General features: G+C 39.2%; 1 long non-coding RNA gene across 1 annotated transcript in view; it reads right to left on the bottom strand.

Moving 5' to 3' along the window:
• The window catches only part of LOC112204411 (uncharacterized), a 122,342-nt gene that overhangs the window by 100,367 nt on the left and 210 nt on the right, over positions 1-21,765 (bottom strand). The window lies entirely within an intron of this gene.

Raw genomic sequence — 21,765 nt, 5'->3', positions numbered from 1 at the left:
TTCCTTTTTAATAATCTGTTTCCAGTAATTCATTGCTAGTATATAGAAATACATAACTTCTTTATATATTGATCTTTTATTCTTGATACATTTACCTTTTGTTCTGTAAATTATTTATGATTTTCTACATAGACAATCATATACTGTATGAATAAAGACACTTTACTTTTTACTATACAATCTGTATGCCTCTTATTTCTTTTCTTTTCCTTATGTTATTGCACTGTACAGGAACTCCAATCCGAGGCTGAATAGAAGTAATAAGACTGGGTATTCACTGTTCATTCCCAATCTTGGTTGGAAAGTGTTGTCTTACACTTTTACATAGCTGTAAATTTTTCATATATTCCCTGTCTTAGCCAGTTCAAGCTGCTACAATAAAGTGCCGTAGACTGAGTGGCTCATAAAGAAAAGAAACTTAATTATCTCTCTTCTGAAGGCTAAAAATCTGAGGTCAGAGTGCCAGCACAGTAGGTTCTGTGAAGGCTCTCTTTCAAGTCACAGACTGCTGACTTTCCATTGTATATAAATATGATAAAAAGAGATGGAGTTAGCTCTCCAAGCTCTTCTTATAAGGGCACGAATCATGAGGGTCCACTGTCCTGATCTAATAATTTCCTAGAGGCCCCACCTCCAAATACCATTACACTGAGGATTAGATTTCAACACATGAATTTGGGGCAGACACAAACATGTAGTCCATAACATGCCTCTTTTCTCCAGGAATAATATTGTTTTTGGAGTCTTTTTCATGTTATATTAAATAGCCACTCCAGCTTTCTTATGCTTAGTGTTTTGTATATCTTCATCTAATCTTTAAATATCTGTGTCCTGATATTTAAGCGGATTTCTGTGAACAGCATATAGTTGTGTCTTGCTTTTTTATCCAGTATGGCAATCCTTGCCTCTTAACTGTAGCATTTATACTATTTACATATATTGATATTGTTGGGTTTAAATCTACCATCTTGCTATTTGTTTTCTACTTTTCTTCTCTGTTTTTGTGTCTATTTTTCCCTATTTTCCTGGTTTCCTTGAATAATTTGGGGATTTTTATTCTATTTTATATTCAATATTAGCTTCTTAGCTAAACCTCTTTAACTTTCAATATTTTAACTAGGGTTTCCAATATGCTTCTTGAACATAGTATAGTCTACATCCAAGTAATATACCACCTAGTATATAATGTCAAGACCATTTAAACCTTTAGTTTCATCCCCCACCCTTAGCCCTTTATGGTACTATTGTCATGCATGTTGTTTTTCATATTCAATTTCCCTATTTTTAAAATAAGAAAAAATGTATGTAATATATATCTATATATTTACCATTTCTGGTATCCTTCATTTCATTGTGTAGATCTATGTTACCCATCACCTGATACTTTTTTTCCTGAAGAACTTTCTTGGACTTTTTTAGTGCAGGTTTACTGCTAATAAATTCTCTCAGCTTTTGGTTTTTGAAAACTTTCAAAATTTTACCTCAATTTTTGAAAGATATTTTCCGGGAGGGGGCATGGTGGGTCAAGCCTTTAATCCCAGCACTTTGGAGAGGCAGAGACAAGCAGATCACTTGCGGTCAGGAGTTCAAGACCAGCCTGACTAACCTGGTGAAACCCTGTCCCTACTAAAATACAAAAATTAGCCGGGCGTGGTGGCATATGCCTGTAATACAAGCTACTCGGGAGGCTGAAGCAGGAGAATCACTAGAACCCAGGAGACAGAGGTTACAGTGAGCCGAGACTGTGCCACAGCACTCCAGCCTGGGTGACAGAGTGAGACTCTTTCAAAAAAAACAAAAGAAGTATATTTTCACTTTCAACATAGAATTCTAGGTTTACTACTTTTTCTCTTTCAGCACTTAAAAAATGTCGTTTAACACTGAAAAATACATAGCACTATATTTTGGTGTCGAAAAGAAGTATGCCGCCATTCTTATCTTTTTTCCTATATACATAGAATCCTTTTCATGTCAGTGCTTTGAAGATTTTTTTAATCTCTGGTTTTGAGCAATTTGATTATTATACACCTTGGTGTGATTGTGTGTGTGAGTATGTGTGTGTGTGTGCTCATGCGCTGGGGTTCTTTGATCTTCTTGAATTTAAACATTTAGAGTTTTCATCAAATTTGGAAAATGTTGACCATTACTCTTCACATTTTTTGTCCCTTCCCCCACCTTTTATTTTCCAGTACTACAATTACACATTTATTAGCCTACTTAATAATATTCCACAATTTATTAACACTCTGGTTTTTGTTCCTCAGAGAATTTTTCTCTCTGTGCTTCAACTTAGATTCTATTGCTATGTCTTCAAGTTCATTCCAAGTTGACATCTTTTTTGTCTAATATTTAATCTATTATTAATCATGTTCACTGAAATTTACATTTTAGATATTGGGATTTTTTTTCTAACTTCTAGAAATTTCATTTGGGTCTATTTTATATCTCCTCTTTCTCTCCTTAACTCCATGTTTGCCTTTTAATACCTGTACATAGATATAATTGCTTTTTTTTTCTCGAGACCAAGTCTCATTTTGTCACCCAGGCTGGAGTGCAGTGGTACGATCTTGGCTCACTGAAACTCTGCCTCCCAGGTTCAAGCAATTCTCATGCCTCAGCCTCCCAAGTAGCTGGGAACGCAGGTGCCCACCACCACACCCGGCTAATTTTTTGTATTTTCAGTAGAAATGGGAGTTTTGCCATGTTGGCCAAGCTGGTGTTGAACTCCTGACCTCAGGTGATCCGCCGGCCTCAGCCTCCCAAAGTGCTGGGATTACAGGCATGAGCCACCGTGCCTGGCCCTTATAATAGCTATTTTAATGTCCTTCTCTAATAGCTCATAATTGTCTCTGTTATTTCTGGGTCTGTTTCTACTAATGGATTAGTATTTGTTTGATTTTTTTTTTTCTACCAGCTGAAAGTCACATTTTCTTCTGTCTTGTTATGTCTTGTAAATATTTTACTAGATTCTAGACATTTTGACTATTATGTCAATGAGGTTCTGGAGTTTTCTGTTTTCCTTGAAAGAGTGTTGTGCTTTATTTTGACGAGTAGTTAAATTATTTGTGGATCAGTTTGATTCCTTAGAGACCTGTTTGTAAGATTTTCTGGTGCAGTTCCAGAACAGGCTTTATTACTGAGGTTGTTCAGCCTATGACTATGGTATGATTTCTCTGGGGTTTTCACTGAACGTCTCATATGATCACCAAGGCTTGCAATTTGACTGGCGGAAGCTTGAATGTTCCTCTGCCTTCTGTGACCTCTGGGAATTGTTCTGATTACAACTCCTGGTCATTCTTTGCCTGGCTTTGTGTCACCTCACTCTATACAAATGTGACTTTTTGCTCAGCAAAGACTTAAGGGGACCCTATGCAGATTTCTGGGGATCTTTCTTTACCTAGATCCATTCTTTCTATAGCTCTGCCTTAGAAACTTTGAATATCTCAATTTCCTCATCTCTTATATGGTCCTCAAGTGGGGTCTCCAGGCTCCTTTCAGGTTCTCCCTAAGTTCACAGTTTAGAAGTTACCTGCAGGCAGAAAGCTGGAGCCACTTTAGGGCTCACCTTATTTGTTAACTTCTTTTTAAGGATCATAGCCCTGCACTACCTATTGTCCAATGTTGGAAATCAGTTCCTTCACCTAACTGATCCTGTTGTTTATTGTTTATGAGCAGGTTAAGTTCATGTCTTGTTACCTCATCAGGGTTGAAAGTGAAAACACTCTATCTACCCTGGTCTTTTACTCTCTGGCCCTCTTGCTCACATATTCCCCTCCCTCGCTTTCCTGACTCAAATCAGGTCCGTGATTCTGCAAACCACTTAAAAGTTTCCTTCCTACCCAAATTTCTAGTATCGTCAATGTAAGATGACCTTTGCTTAGGGCTATTTTTCTCCTTTGAGGAATATTAGGGCTATTTTTCTCCTTCAATGAATATTCTATGTGATTTATTTTTACTTTCTCACTTCCAATTCATGCTTTGATCTAAAACAATTTGAATTTCACTAACACCACTCCATGATCACTGCTGACCCTGTGGACAGAAACCAATAACCTCCTCACTTTCAAATCCAGCGGAAGCATTTCTGCTCCATTTTATTTTGGTTTCTCTGCAACATTTGATGCTTCTGACTCCTTCCTCCTTCTCAAAATCCTCATTCCCTTGCACATAACATTGTGGTTAAGAGTACAGACTTTTAGTCAGAGACATTGTTCCAATCCAAGTTTGCCACTTATACAGATATAAGACCTTGGACGAATTACTTTCTTGTTTCTTATTTTCCTTGTATGTTAAGAGAACATAATAATATCTATGTCTTAGTATTGTCGAAAGATTAAGTGGAATATATTTATAATGTGCTTAGCCAAGTGTCTAGCACATAGAAGATGCTTCATCAATGATAGCCATGATGATTACCTTTCTTCTAATTTCCAAGACATTCTTCCATCCTGGCTGTCTCTCTGGCCATTGGGTGAGTCCCCTTTAAAGGTTCCTTGTCCTCTGGTTACCATTTAAAATGTATTATGCCTGACAGTTTAATCCTCCTTTATTTTGTTTTTCATCTGTTTGTTTTTACATTTTAGATTGTTACTTTAAAAAATAAAATAGTAACAAGTATTAAGTAGAAGCAAAATAAAATTTATGAAATACACGTAGGATATAAAAGAAACATGAACAACTTGCACCCCTTTTCCTACCACCCTTTTGAAGAGATAGAATATTACATTCATCTTTGAAACCTCCTGTGTACTGCTGGGATCCTATCCCCAACCCTTTCCCAACAGAGACAACTGCTATCCTGATTTTTGTGCTTATCTGTTCCTCACTTATAAGTTTTACCACACGTGTTTAGTTTTGCAAGCTTTTGAACTTTATATAAAAAGAATCATCATGGACATTCTCTTCTGCAACTTTATTTTTCCACTTAACATTATGTTCGTAAGGTTCATACATGTTGTTTCTGCAGCTCTGACTTACAATTTTTTGTTGCTGGATTATTCCATTGTATGAATACTCCACATTTCTTTAGCTTTTCTATTGTTGATGAATATTTGGGTTGTTTCCAATTTTTTTTGTTGCTATAAACGTCTCTTCTATATCTTCTTTGAAATTTTCTAGGCTATATATCCAGAACTGGTATTGCTGGGTGAGAGTGTTTGCACATCTTTAATAGTTAATTGAAAATTGTTTTTCAAAATAGTTGTATCAATTTGTACTTCATCATCATTGCATAAATATTCCAATTATTGACATCCTTACCAGTACATGACACTGTCATACTTTTCTTATTGATTTTTTACTCTATCCACTCTCCCTTAGCTCCGTCTACCGCTTCTGAGCTGATGACCACCAAATGTTTATCTCAAGCTTATATCTTTCACCTGAGCTCCACATCCATGCATTCGACTGCCTATTTGATATCTGCTCCTGTTTGTCTTCAGGCATAGCAAATGTAACATGTCTCAAACTAAGCATATCTTTTTCGGTGGATTGTACCATCTTTACCCCCATCATCAAAATGAGGAATCAAGACATCATCCTGGACTGGCTTGGGCAATGAAACCTGTGTTAATAGGATAGATGTCATTACCAAGCAGAAGTTGTAAGACTCAGTGTGTGCTTCACCATGGCCTATACCCCCAGCCACAATGAATAGGGCTTTATATCTGGTGGAGCCTCTGTCAGCCTCAACTCCTGAGTGAAAACAACATGGAGCAGAACCCTGCTTGCACATAAGCAACATGTAGCATAAATAAAATAAAATGTTTGCTGTTTCAAGTCACTGGAAGTTTGAAGTTATTTGTAACTACAACATAACATAGATTATTCTAACAAATATATCCTTATTTCCATCTTCATGGCTGCTGAACACATACAAGCAGCAGGGCGGAAGAATTTTCCAGTTCTCTTGGAGTCTACTGCTACTAGATTTGATTTTTTTTTTTTGCAACTTCCTGAATATACTCTTATGTTGGCATACAAATAATAGCCTTTGAATGCCCAACTTCAGAGTGTGCTGAGTTCTTTCCAAGTGGCATTAGTTGAGGTTTTGGCACTTTCTTTCAGAACACAGCTATCCTCTATCTGCATAAAAGTCAGCTGTTATCTTCTTTCCAAAGCCATCAAATCCCAAAATAGCATGAGTTGGAAGTAGGTTAATATCTTCCTGGCAAAGTCTAGTGTCAGGTTTCAAGGGCACCATTTAACATTCAGCTGACTGGGGGACATAACCTAGACTGTGTCTATAATTCTCAAAGACCTACAGAATTTTGCTTTTAAGGAACTAATCGAATTGAAGCCATATTATGACATTAACCAAGTAAAAGGAAATTAACATTGAGCACCTTCAAGTGCCAAGCATTTTGTGTATACCATCTTGTTTAATCTTCAAAACCACCCTGTGTGTTAGATATTATTAGTCTAGCTGATAAGTCATTCCAAGAAAATAGATTCAAAGTGAGTGAGCGACTGGCCAAGGGCACAGTAAAGATTCTGGATATAAAGATATAAAGGTCAGAACATAGGGCTTCTTGTAAGGTGTTCTTTTGAATTCAGCATGGACTCTTAATTGTGTCACTTCATTTAGTGTAAGATTTAAAAATAACACAAATGCAGCCAGATGAGTTGCCTGAGCCTTGACTCACCCGTCTAACAAACATTGCCTTTTACTTAGTCTGTGTGGATAGCAGTGCTAGAGAGAGAAAACACAGAAAAAGAAAAGATAGAATAAATTAGAGGAACAAATCCCTACCCTCAGGGGCTCACGATATACAGTGGTATACAAGGTTACACAGGCAGGCTAATTACAATGTGATATGATAAATGCATCCATCCATTCATTTCCCAAACATGTACCAAGGGCTGAGGATTTGGAGACAGAATCACAGCGTCTGCCTTCAAGGAGCGCAGAGCTCCATGTCACAGGTGGAACAAGGGAAGTCTATTGAGTGGAAACATCAAGGAAAGCATGGCTGCTTCTCTCAGAGGAGTCAGCAAAAACTTCATACCTGGGATAATTCTGGAGATGGGTTTTGAAAGATAAGTTGATGACAACCAGAAAGAGAGCATTTCAGGACACTAGAGTGGCATAAGCAAAGGCCCGGAGGACAAGGTTGTGAATTCTGTCCTGGAGAGCAGGAAAAGCTTCCCAGAGGAAACTCCGGTGCACTGAGACTTGGAGGATGACTAGAAACAGATCTAGCTGAAAAGGTGCAGAAAGGCACCATGAGAGCAGACAGAACAGCAGATGCCAAAGCATGCAGTCTTCTTCAGGGAAAGTGCAAGCAGTTGAACATGACTGTGGGGCAAGGTTCACATGAGGAAGTGGTAGAAAAGGAAACAGGAGAGCAATGGCCAGAGATGCACTACGAAGAATGTTGAATGGTTTGTAAGGAAAACTGATACACCTTGTGAACTCCAAATATCTGAAACAGGTCTCAGTCAATTTAGAAAGTTTATTTTGCCATTGTTAAGGATGAGCCCGTTACACAGCCTCAGGAGGTCCTGACAACATGTGCTCAAGGTGGTCGGGGTATAGCTTGCTTTTATACATTTTAGGGAGGCATAATACATCAATCAATACATGTAAGATTTACATTGGTTCAATCTGGAAGTGGGGGGACAACTCGAGATAGCAATGATTACTTTAAATGATTGTCTTAGTCAGCTTGGGCTGCTATAACAAATACCATAGACTTCAAACCACGGAAATTTAATTCCCACAGCTCTGAGCCTGGAAGTTTGAGAGGGAGTGCCTACATGGTTGGGTTCTGGTGCGGGACTTCTTGCTTTATAGACAGCCACCCTCTCACTGTGTCCTCACATGGTGAGGAGTCAGAGACAAAGACAGAGAGAGTGAGAGAGAGAGTGAGTGCAAGCTCTGTGGCGTCTTTTCTTACAAGGACACTAATCCCATCACAGGGGATCCACCCTCTTGGCCTCATCCTACACACCTCCCATGGGCTCCACCTCCAAATACCATCTTATTAGGGATTATGGCTTCAATATAAATTATGGGGAGACACAAATATTTAGTGCATAGAAATTATCATTTTAAAAAGGCATTGTAAGAAGGAAACAACATGGCCACATTTGCAGTTTTAAAAAATCACCCTGGCAAATGTGTGGGATATCATGAGCAAAGCCCCCTCTTCCACACTGGCAGTCACTATTCATGCTGGCAGATTTGATCCAGCTTCTCCTTTGAGCTTCCTCAGCACCTCTGCTTCCCTCTCTCATCACACTTAGAACATGTTTGGTGATTACATGCTTGTATGCTGGTGTCTCACAAGAGTGAGTTTCCTGAGGACAGAGATTGTATTGATCTCTGTGTCCTCAGAATTGTCTGGTAGAAAGTGTGTATTAAAAAATATTTAAATGAATGTGAATCTATTACACGACCGCACATCATAGCAGCTGGTCTCCACTTCACTTGGGAGAGATTTTCTCTTTTCATATTCCACATTCAAGTGCCTTATCACTGAAGCCTGACCTGGTCCCAGGCCTATGATGTCATGTTTCAAAAGTTCCTCCTTGGACCCTGGGTGGTATGCATGGTGTCCATGTCCCCCTCACTTCCCAGAACTATTCACATCCAGTTTCCAGTTTCTTTTTACTTGCCTTGAAATTGACGACAAATGAAATTTGCAAGCCCATCTAGGAAATGACCTCAGCACCCAAGTCATTTCCTGGGGCCGTTAATATTCTTAAATGTATGAAGAAGTTGAGGTGTTTTTTTATAAATTCCCAGGACCACTGGTAAACAATTTTCACCCATATAAATGGATAAAAGATGATGTCACAGCACAGGAGAAGGTCTTGTTGCTTTAGCCCTCCCTTCTTGTTTAATGACTACCTCAAATTTCTCTGACTTTGGCTCCCTTCTGGAGGCTGACATGCCAGATCACTGGGGCTTGTCTGAGACCTTTTGCCACTTGAAACGATGCATGTTCAGAGAGCTCATGGAAGGAGGGATTGATTTTTCAATATCATAGCATTAGGCTGCACATCCTCTGACACATCCCAGATGGATCCCTTAGCCATTCATTAGTTCAAGCAATATTTATAGAGTTCTTACAGTGGACAAGCCTGTGCTGGATTCTGCAGTCACAGAGGTGAGAGAGGAGGCAGAGTATTTCACTGGTTCCAAGTTAAAACAACCATGACTAAGACCTGCTTTACTCATATCAAAGAATTTTCAGGGTAGGTAAAGAATATGTATAACCACGTGGCTATGATACAATTAATATTGAGGGTAGCAAGAGCTTTAAGAAAAACAAAATATATAAACACACATACTTTATATTTACCATATATAAGCATATATATTATATATATCTCTCATGTATAGTTATATAGGTATTTATAACTGTGTATGCCTATTCTATATATTTCCTATATATTATATATAAATGTATATCTTATTTATTCACTATAGTGCTTCCTATAAGCCAGATCCTATTTTGAATGTTTTTACAAATTAATTCATTTTTAAATTCTCACAATATTGCCATGAAATAGGTACTATTATCATCATCTCCATTTTATACATAAGAAACTTGAAGCTTAGATATTTTAAGTAATGTACTCATGATCAATTAAGCTGCTGAGTAAAGATTTGAATCAGGTAGAATATCTCCCATGGCTATGTTATTAATCTCTGTGCTATAAACTGCACAGGGGATTATGAGGGGAGGCTGCACTTGTGTGCAGGCATTAAGGCGTGGGCAGAAATAGCTTGAACAGATCCTTTGAGTTGGGGCCTTGGCAGACTATTCTCAATGACTGGCAAGTAAAATAGCATGGTTTGATCATGATGTAGTTTGGATGTGTGTCCCTGCCCAAATCACATAATGAAATGTAATCCCCAGTGTTGGGGGTGGGGCCTGCTGAGACGTAGATTTCTTATGAGTGGTAGAGCACCATCCTCCTTGATACTGTCTTCACAATAATGAGGGAGTTCATGTGAGATCTGTGTGGCACCTCCCCTGTCGCTCTCTCCTCCTGCTCCGACCACGTGATATGCCTGCTGCCGCTTTGCCTTCTGCCATAAGTAAAGTCTCCCTGAGGCCTCCGCAGAAGCAGATGCTACCATGCTTCCTGTATAGCCTATACAGAGTCATGAGCCAATTAAACCTCTTTTCCCATAAATTACTCAGGCTCAGGTATTTTTATTTATTTATTTATTTTTGAGACGCAGTCTCACTCTGTCACCCAGGCTGGAGTGCAGCGGCACAATCTCAGCTCACTGCAACCTCCACCTCCCGAGTTCAAGCGATTCTCCTGCCTCAGCCTCCCGAGAGCCTGGGACTACAGGCACGTGCCACCACACCCAGCTAATTTTTTGTATTTTTAGTAGAGACGGGGTTTCACCATGTTAGCCAGGATGGTTTTGATCTCCTGACCTCGTGATCCACCCGCCTCAGCCTCCCAAAGTGCTGGGATTACAGGCGTGAGCCACCACACCCGGCCAGGCTCAGGTATTTCTTTATAGCAAAGTGAGAATGACCTAATACTGGGCATAAGAAGATGATGCCTGTCTTCAGCTCTGTGAAGGGGACATATGGAAGAGGGGTCACATTCTCAAAGCCATCATGAAGGCCAGTAGGTAGACAGTGCAGGCACATTAGAGGCTGGCTCACTGGTTGTCTATCAGTGAGGCCCACACAGGAGTGAAATCATCTGCCTCTTTTTCACCCAGCTTGGCTGTTTAAATGGTCTAGCCTGCATGTTTATCTTGGTGGTTAAGGACATGTCTCTGGGATTCCATTAGGTTGAATTGTTTAACTCAATCATACTAGAACTTCAGTACCATCCTCCTGTACCTGAAGAGACCAGCAGTGCCCACAGCTGACAATAAAGACACTAAGTACCTGTTTCAGTTGTCTAATTCTGTAAAATAAACTACCCAAAATGTGACAGTGTAAAACAGCAACCATCTTATTGTGCTCATAGACCCTAGGTCAGGAATTGGGAAAGGGCATAGCAGGTACAGTTTGTCTCTGTTCCAGTGTCTCAGGCCTCAGCTAGGAGACTCAGGCTGGGGTAACTTGACGGTAGGAGCAGGAATCCTATGAAGGCTGCTTTACTCACACATCTGGAGTTGATGCTACCTGTTGGTGAGAACCTCAGCTAGGGCTGTCAATTAGAACACCTACAAAAAGCCACTCCATGTGGCTGCCTGTACTTCCTCACAGCATGGCAGCTGGGTCCCAAGAGTTACCATCCCAACAGATGCATATGGAAGCTGTATTGCCTTTTATGACCTGGTCTCTAAAGTCCCATAGAATTACTTCTACTATGGTCACAAGATTCAAGACAAGGAAAGATTCAAGAGAAGGAAACTAGATTCAAGAGAAGGAAACTAGACCCCCCACAAATGAAATTGCCAAGAGATGAAAACCAGACTCCCACAAATGAAATTGCCAAGGCCATTTTGTAGAAAGGAAATGTGGGATAGGAGATATTACTATGGACATATTTGGAAAATACAGTCTCCCACATTCAGAATTCATAACAGTTGAGGCCAGCAAACTCCATTGCAATGGAGCTTGCTAAGAAATGCCAGAGGCCAGGTGTGGTGGCTCATGCCTGTAATCCCAGCACTTTGGGAGGCCAAGACAGGTGGATCACCTGAGGTCAGGAGTTCAATACCAGCCTGGCCAACATGGTAAAACCCCATTATCTACTAAAAATATGAAAAATTAGCTGGGTGTGGTGGTATGCATCTGTAATCCCAGCTACTTGGGAGGCTAAGGCAGGAGAATTGCTTGAACCCAGGAGGCAGAGGTTGCAGTGAGCCAAGATCATACCAATGCATTCCAGCCTGGGTGACAGAGCAGGACTCCATTTCAAAAAAAAAAAAAAAAAAAAAGTATGATACACAGAATACTGTGCATGATTGCATGGTTTTTTCAAAAATCTAGAAAAGGAAAATACTACTTCTTAAATTACCTCTCTGGAGAATTTCAGGTGGGTGGTTCAATGTATTTTACTATGAATTCCCTCATATGGAATTCTTTTATCTTAATAAGCATAGCTAAAAATATATAATGAGAATTCACACAATATAACATATTTTTTATTTATATACTTATTGTCATAATTGTTTTACATTTAATATATTTATATAATATACAAATGATTTCAATATTTATAATATTAATTTATATTTACATTTTTAAAAATAAATTGTATATGAATACCCATATTTATAACAGGTATATAAAATATAAATATGTAATAAGATATAATAAAAGCTAAAAATGTTTGCTCATTCCTTTAAGTATTTGGTTTTTCTTAAAGACTTCACTTTTTTTTTTTTTTTTTTTTTTTGAGACAGGGTCTCACTCTGTCACTCAGGCTGGAGTGCAGTGGCACAATCTCAGCTCACTGCAACCTCTGCCTCCTGGGTTCAAGCAATTCTCCTGCCTCAGCCTCCCACGTAGCTGGGATTACAGGCATGCATCATCATGCCCAGCCAAGAGTTCACTTTTAATGAAAAATACTGTAATTTATATCACAGTGATACAGAAGTCTATATTAAAGAAATTATAAATAGCAAAAACACTAAAAATGGCTCACTTGAATTAAATAAAACCCATCAGTTTGAAAAACATCAAACACAAATAAAATAAAAAGTCAAAGAGCTACAATAGAAATTTATCTTCATGCACTTCGTTCACACGTTTCTTATTCTCTGAAGAGAGGATTCAACAAATATGGAGCCTCCCTGAAATACATGTACTCTTTTATCCAAGATTCTTATAAATGATCATCTCAAAGAAGAGGAGGCTCTTGCATGAAATACACTCCCTGAGTCTTGTCTTTCCATCTGGCCTCCACCTCTCTAATACACACACACACACACACACACACACAGAGGCACACACATGCACGCACACACAAGCACACACATGCATTGTCCACTAATGACGGAGCAGCACTCATTAGTCACCTGAAGGTGCACTGACTTAGGCACATCAGGTTTTACCCAGCATTTTTCACAGGAGTAAAATTATATTCACCCACACACCAGAAAGGAGGTCTGCTAGGAATCTTTTAAAAACCGGGTGCTTAATTTATATGAGACGGTGTCTAGACATTTATTTTCTGGAAATATTTAACTTGGATAAGACACGTGGCCCCCAAGATGAATGCAGGATTGAAATATTTCACTTGAAAATCTGTGCAAGGAAACGTCTGGTTGAGTGCAATGAGGTTAAACATAAAAATATTTTCCTAGGATGGAAAGGTCATCCTGTTTGCTATGTGCTAAAAGGACATGGCATCGGAATACTCCTAGTTTCCAAAGCAATAATTACTTTTGCTATACCTATATTTCTGTAATTATATATTCATTTACATAAGTCTATATGTGAATACACAACTTAGTTATTGGGGGAGAAATACTAGAGATAGAAATTCCAGAGATTATATACAATGGGGGCTTTATTTGACTTTGAATTTGAAATTTTTGCTTTAATATCCTAGGCTATAAGGGGACAAACACATTTTTCTGTAAAGGACGAAGTAACAAATACTTTGGGTTTTGCAGGCACTACAGTGTGTCACAACTACTCAGCTCTGCCATTGTTCTATAGAAGCTGCCAAAGATAATACGTAAAGATAATACATACACAAGTGGGTATGGCTATGTCTCAATAAACTTTGTTCACAAAAACAGGCATTTGCCACCCTCTGTCTTAGATCAGCAGCTTTAGAATCATTTTAACTGTGACTCATAAGAAATAAATTTTATACCATCACCCAGAATAGACATCTATATGTGTCTGTCTGTGCACTCACAAAACAATACCTACCTTTATAATGAGCATGGGTGCGGTTATTTTCTACTCTATCCAATTTGATTATAAATCATTTTTTAAATGCTGACAGCCACCATCTCAACTGATTTCAGGACCCACTAATGGGTCATAACCCCCAGTGTGCAGAAGACTATACTGGGCCAACTCTACGCTTGTGTTTAAAGTGAATAGCGTGCAAACAGCTCGAGGCAGACAAAGAATCACTGTCCCTCTGTTAATGAATAGGAATGCTTGCCCTTAGTCTGAAGCTTCTGCGCCTGCTTGGGTTTTCACATCTCTGGAATCTGATAAAGTTGTGACCCAATAACTAGAGAGAGCATGCATTGCTGAGAATAATGAGTATAAAAGGTCTGGGTAAAAGCCAGAGGACAGGAAGCTGGATGCTTATCTTTTTTAATGGGGAATAGGGAAACAATCTTTTCTCTTCAGAATGAGTCTAGTAGAGCTAGCAGAAATCTTTCTCTAAATGGAACCAAAGTGGGCAAGAAAACAAAGAGTAAAAACCTTTCTGATGCAAGGGATTGAGCCCCAGAGTTAGAATCAGATGTTGTAGTCCCAGTCCTGCTGTGGTCACTATCTAGTTGATAGCCTTGGCAGGTCATTCCTCTCTCTGGTCCTCAATTTCCTATCCTGCTAGCTGGGTGAATTTAGGCAAGTTCCTTTACTTCTCTGAGCCTCAGATTCCTCAAATGTGAAGTAGGGTGATAACGTTACCTACTTCAGAGGATTGTAGTGAGGATTACGGAAACAAGTTAATGAATGATGTTCATGAAGTATTTGACACATGCCTAAAACAAAGTTAACATTTGGTATATAATACCTGCACAAGGATATATAAATACTTGATACATAATACTTGCTACTGTTTCCCCCATCTTTTTATTTTGAAAACTTTCAAACAGAAAAGTTGAAAGGATAATCCAAGTAACTCCTATTTTTCCTAAACTTAGATTTACTTAACTGTTAGTATTTTGCCATGTCTTCACATGTTCCCCCCATCACACACAGTCTTTCCCTCCCTCATTAATCAATCTGTCTATATCTATATCTATTTACATACATATGTTTTTGTGAACCATTTAAGAATAACTTGCAAACATCAAGACATTGCATTCCTAAATAATTCAACATGAATCTCTCATCTCTTACAATGATATTCTTCCTTACAATATCATTATCAGACCCAAGAAATTTAATTTCATAAAATATTATTTAATATACATTCCATATTCAAAGTTCCCCAGTAATGTTCAGAATCCAAACAAGTATCACACCCTGCATTTGGCTGCCAGATCTCCTTAGTTTGATCTAACACAGAACATTTCTCCTGCCTTTTTACTTTCTTTTTTTCATGATATTGACAGTTTTAAAGATTCTAAGACAGTTGTCTTGTTATGTATATTTGGACTAGGACAAAAAATGAGTAAATATATTGACTTTAATTGGAAACCATGATTCTCACTGTAAAAGATGGGAGATGTAAATATCAGTGAGGAAGGTGAGCAAGAACACGGTATTGTATTGTTTCAGACTTTGTATTAATCAGGATTCTTAATTAGAAACAGAACCAATAGGATTTGTATACACGCACACACACACACAAATATAGAGAGAGAGATTTATTCGAGGAATTGGTGTACAGGATTACGGAGGCTTCCAAGTCCAAAATATGCAGGGTTGGCCAGCAAGATAGAGATCCAGAGAAGAGCCAATGTTGCAGTTTAAGGCTGAAGGCCATCTGCTGAAGAGTTCCCTCTTGCTTGGGGGACATGAGTCTTTTGTTTTATTCAGGCCTTCGACTGATTGGATGAGGCCCATTCACATTAAGTAGGGTAATCTGCTTCATGTAAAGTCTACAGATTTAAATGTTAATCTCATCCAAAAACATCCTCAAAGAAACCTCCAGAATAACGTTTAACCAAATATTTGGGCACTGTGATCCACCCAAGCTGACATATAAAACTAACCATCAGAGACTCCAATAGATGAAGATAGAGACAGAAATACATACACATACATTTATTTATTTTAGCTCTGTAATGGAAGGGCCCAGAAGCAATGATACCCCAGTAGCAGAGAGCACATATTATGTCTACATCTTGATTTCTAAATACCATTCTCCACTAAAAGAACCACTGCCTCTTAGAGAAACAGCTGATTCTGGCTCTGGGGCAAAGAAAATATAAGGTAAGTCGAGAATCTCTTGTTGTCAGAAAACAAAGAGGTACTCAAAGATTGATGGCGAAATATCAAAAGAACATAGGAATTGGTTTGAAGGAATTCCCACCGGTCAAATCAATTGGGAAATCAAAAAGAATAGTGATAATAATTCACAGTCCACTTAAGAATAAGAAAGAAAGAAGAATCCATAAGATCATGATAATAAATATAAAATTTAAAGTAGGAAAGAAGGAAGTTGTTCTTAGAAATAGTTACTACTAGGAAAAGGAGGAATATTGGGTTCAACTCTATGGTCTTCAAGTTTTTTCTTTTTAAGTGAAAGCAAGTTTATTAAGGAAGTAAAAGAATAAAAGAATGGCTACTCCCTAGGCAGAGCAGCCTATGATCTTAAAGTTTTAATGTCATAGAACTCCAAAAGGAGCAAAAATAGGCCTGTCTTAAGTACTCACAAATAAGAGCAATTTTACTTCCTCCATAATACTAAGTTCTTTTTAAATACCTTGGTCTTTTCTCCTTTTTCTAATCAAGATTCTTCATTTGAGTTAGAAAACCCAACTGTATAGGGTGGGCAAATTTTAAGTCATATTAAAAGATTCAAGGGCTTTAGTTGATAGGAATAGTAATATATGATTTGGCTGCTCCCAAAATTGATGAGACCTCAGACTGCACTCATAGGAAGAAGGACTCCAGAGAAAAGGAGGTGATCTTTCTGCTTGTCTCTCGGTTTGGTAGATTTTATCGGAATGCTGAGACTAATTCTTGGACAGAGATAAACCAAATTCTCACCCATAGGAAACTGTCCCAATTTGGGCTGGGGAAAGAAGGAAAGAGGGTAAAAGAACAAGTTATTGAGAAATGGCTGAAAAAAATTGGAATGATGCTGCTGCTGGTGGTAATAACTATTCTTTATGGAGTGAAATGCCAAGAGTGCTGGTCCCACTGAGTCCCTTTGTACACATTATGTTATTCGTTCTCCCAGTGACACTCTAAGAGAGGCAATAGTGACCCAAGCTCAGAGAATTAGGTGGGGTGTGTAAGGCCACACAGACACTAAATAGCAAAGCTGTGATCTGACCAAGATCTGTCCAAATCCAGTGCTCATGCTCCTGTCCCTAGCGTACACTTGCCTTTGACTTAAATATGAGGTTAGGTAACCAGGAGCAGATTCCAGCTCTATCCCTACAGGACACTGGATTTATTACTCTCCTTCTCCGAACCTTGGGTTCCTCAGCCTTTTCTCAGAACTTGGGCACCTTTGCCCTCCTGATTCTCTTCCACTTTTCCCTGACTCCACTCCACCCTCACCATAGCTGCAGACCCTTTCTAATGAAAATCAATTCATCTCTACTCCACCTGACCAGCATTCCCAATCAGCAAAACAAAAGCAGGTGTCAGGAGAGACACGCACTGAAACTCGAGAGTTTAACATCTTCTCTTTCATTGCTGTTTCCAAGGCCTTAATGAGGACAAAATTAGATAAGGTTTGGGGAAGAAGCTCTGGGTTAACGAGGTGTTTGTATGTGTATATCCCGTATACACAGAAAATATCCCCCCCACACAGAAAAGTTCAAAGACAAGTATAACAAACGCATTGAACGCACCACCTGGATCTAACAATGTTAATATTTTGCCATGTTTGCTTCAGATTTTTTTAAATTAAAACATTTAGTTGAAGATCCATAGAAGTTCCCTCGATAAGCTTTCCCTACCTCTACCCTAGAAGTAGTTACTACCATCTAGAAGCATGTATTCTTCCTTGCCAGATCTTTATGGTACATAAAGAGTTAATTTTAAACTTGTGGCATTGTTTTGCATTTTTTAAAATATTAAGTCCCAGGGTACATGTGCATGATGTGCAGATTACATAAGTAAACATGCGCCATGGTGGTTTGCTGCACCTACCAAACCATCACCTAGGTATTGAGCCCGGCATGCCTTAGCTGGTTTTCCTGAGGCTCCCCCACCTCCCTGCCCTCCCCTAACAGGCTCCAGTGTGTGTTGTTCCCCTCCCTGTGTCCATGTACTCTCATTGTTCAGCTCCCACTTATAAGTGAAAACATGTTTTGCATGGGTTTTTTTTTTGTTTTTTTGAGACAGAGTCTCGCTCTGTCGCCCAGGCTGGAGTGCAGTGGCATGATCTCGGCTCACTGCAACCTCCGCCTCCTGGGTTGAAGCGATTCTCCTGCCTCAGTCTCCTGAGTAGCTGGGGCTACAGGCATGTGCCACTATGCCGGATAATTTTTTTTTTTTTTTTTTTTTTTGTATTTTTAGTAGAGACTGGGTTTCACCGTGTTAGCCAGGATGGTCTCAATCTCCTGACCTCATGATCCACCCACCTCAGCTTCCCAAAGTGCTGGGATTACAGACATTGAGCCACTGCCCCTGGCCTGCATGGTTTTATTTATTTATTTATTTATTTATTTATTTATTTATTTATTGAGACAGAGTTTCACTCTTGTTACCCAGGCTGGAGTGCAATGGCGCGATCTCGGCTCACTGCAACCTCCGCCTCCCAGGTTCAAGTGATTCTCCTGCCTGAGCCTCCTGAGTAGCTGGGATTGCAGGGATACACCACCACGCCCGGCTAATTTTTTTGTATTTTAGTAGAGACAGGGTTTCTCCATGTTGGTCAGGCTGGTCTCGAACTTCTGACCTCAGGTGATCTGCCTGCCTTGGCCTCCCAAAGTGCTGGGATTACAGGCATGAGCCACGGCGCCCGGCCAGCCTGCATGTTTGTAAATACACATAAATGATATCTTGTCTGTGCCTTTCTGCAACTTGGTCTTTTTTATTCAATAATGTTTTAGTGATTTATCATATTGCTAAATGTAGCTCTAATTTATTCTTTTAGTTGCTATTTTATGTTGCTTTATTTTTGCTATTTTATGTTCTATCTAAAAAAAGATCCATTTGTTTATCCATTCCTCTATTAATGTACTTTTAGATTATTTCCAATATTGCACTATTATATACAATGCTAACACTGAACATTATTGCACATCTCCTTTGGCACATATGCAAAAGTTTCTCTAAGCTATTACCTCATAGAGGAAGCCCTGGTTGTGTATTTATATTGACTGCTACTATGTATTGCCAGTTGCTCCCCAAACTGTTTTACCAATTTATAGTCCCACCAGCATGGTATGATAGTTCTCATGTCTCCTTATCCTCCTCAACATTGGGTATCTCAGACTGTTATTTTTGCCTATCCGACAATGGGAAATAGTGTCTTACTGTTCTCATTTGAATTTCCCCAACAGCTCATAATGTCAAACATCTTTTTATATGATTATTGGCCATTCCAGTTGCCTGTTCATAATCTGTAGATTTTTCCATTGTTTGTCTTTTTCTTATTGACTTGTATGAATTATTTATATATCCTGGGTAATAATCTTTTAAAACTTGAATGTATTGTAAATATTGGGACAAGCTTTGTAAACTTCAAAGCAGCACCAAAAAAATGGTTTTTATTAGTGTTCATTTTACTCTTACATATGTCTTATCACCTAAACCAGAGCCTCCAGAGGACAGAGAATGTGGCTTCCTTATGTTTATTTATCCAGAGTGAGTGTTAATAGGAAGCAGCCTGGAATTATGGGGGAAAATTACGGCTTTAAAAATAGAAATGGAGTTAATACTGCCTCTGCCACTGAGTAGCTATGTAAGCTTGTTCAAACCACTTAATCTCTCTATTTCCTTTGTTCTAAAATGGGAAGAATATCTCACAAGGTTGTGAAGAATAGCATAAGATAATGCATGTAAAAGTGCTTGGTGTAGGGGCATAGCATATACTAGATTCTCAATAGATATTAGAATAGAAATATTGATAAATATTTGTTGGTGGTTAACTTAATTCTTCAATAACTGGATAATAATAGCTTTATTGACCATTTCTTATTTCTAGACACTATTCTACACAAACAGCTCCCTCTACTATATTTTTATCTTTTTTTTTTTTTTTCTGTTTTGAGATGGAGTTTTGCTCTTGTTGCCCAGGCTGGAGTGCAGTGGTGTGATCTTGGCTCACTGCAACCTCCGTCCCCTGGGTTCAAGAGATTCTCCTGCCTCAGCCTCCCGAGTAGCTGGGATTACAAGTGCCCACGAACACACCCGGCTAATTTGTATTTCTAGTAGAGATGGGATTTCACCATGTTGGTCAGGCTGGTCTCGAACTCCAGACCTCGGGTGATCCACCCGCCTCGGCCTCCCAAAGTGCTGGGATTACAGGCGTGAGCCACTGCGCCTGGCCATCTTTTTTTCACAGATAAAGAATATGAGACTAAGAAAGATTAAGTAATTTAGACAGTTATACAGCTTGTAAATGGTGGCTTTAAGCTACAAAGACTGATTTATCTTAGTCTTGTCACAAAAATGTATTCATCCATCCAACAATATTTGTTGAATGTCTACTATGTTCCAGTTACTCCACTAGGCACTCGGCTGCATTGGTGAACAAGATGAACAGACTTCCTACCCTCAAAGAGCTTATATTTTAGTAAAGGACCAAAACAGCAACCAAATAGGCAAATAAATTGTGATATATTATGAACAAATGCACAACTAAGATAGAATATGGCAAAGAGCTTGGAGATTCTTTCAGGGAAGTGATCAAGAAAGCATTTGCCAAGGAATGACACTGAAGCCAAAATAAAACAGATGAGAAATAGCAAGCTGACCATTTGAAGAACATTTCAAGCAGAAGCAACAATATGCAAGTTCAGTTCCAGTCCATAATATGAACTAGACAGAAACTATTTCGATATTCCATATCTCCCACTTGCGAGTCCTGCTCACTCTTTTTAGCCATGGCAAGGAAGAAAATACTGTGAGCCCGAAGCAGCTGGTAAAACCATCATTCTACCCTGAGCCCGGATCACCCCCAGCTGGGCAGCGGCCATCTGGACATCCTCCAGCTGCAGCCACTCTTCTCCTACCAACTTCCCTTCCACGGCACTGTTCCATCTCCCAGACCCAAGCCTGTGAACTTGGCCAGATAGGTTTGGCTTTGTTTCTCAGGTAAAAACTTTTCACCCCAGCATTCCCCACACCGTCAATAATGGTGCACATTTGCAGATTGGTCTGTACGTGCGTAAGCTGAGACCCTAGAGGATTGATTCAAGTCTGGGAGGGTGCCAGGTTTTCATTAAACCCCTTATAAACCAGCACTGCAGTTCTACAGGGCCACATCTGCCGAGGAAGCCATCTGTGATTCGTATCTTTGTGCTCCAACAAAACGCCAGCAGTGTGAAAAACTCTCCCCTCTGCTCTGCAGTGAACTGGAAAAGTAACATTAGTAATCACTTTTGCAGGCTCCATAATGACATAATGGGCATTGGCTTAAGTCTTAAACCACAGCCAATAGCCCCTGCCAACAATCTGGGTGGATCCAAGCTGTCCTAAAAATATAGGTCATCACTCATGCCCTTCTCGACCTAAGAGAATAAAGATAAAGAATTTGCACTTTGAGATACAGGGAGAAAAAGTAACTAATGTTTAATGAGTGTCTGCCAAGCATCAAGCACTTTGCAATGATGACAACCTTAAAAAGCAGGCATGATTGTACTCATTTTACAGAGGAGGGGCCTAAGGTCAGAGATACTAGATGGCTTACCCAAAGCCACACAGATCAGTGGCATGGCGGAAGGTCGAACTCAAGCCTCACAATCCCCAAAGCCTGTGAGCTTTCCACCCCAGAAGGAGAACCTTGAGGATGGCATGCAAACTAAGTGTTTGGATTTTTCTACAAAAGCAATTCAAG

This window comes from Pan troglodytes, chromosome 1, assembly GCF_028858775.2.
Source record: "Pan troglodytes isolate AG18354 chromosome 1, NHGRI_mPanTro3-v2.0_pri, whole genome shotgun sequence".
NCBI lineage: Eukaryota > Metazoa > Chordata > Mammalia > Primates > Hominidae > Pan > Pan troglodytes.
The sequence above is the reverse complement of the archived record's forward strand: the minus strand, read 5'-3'. Positions and strand labels throughout refer to the sequence as shown.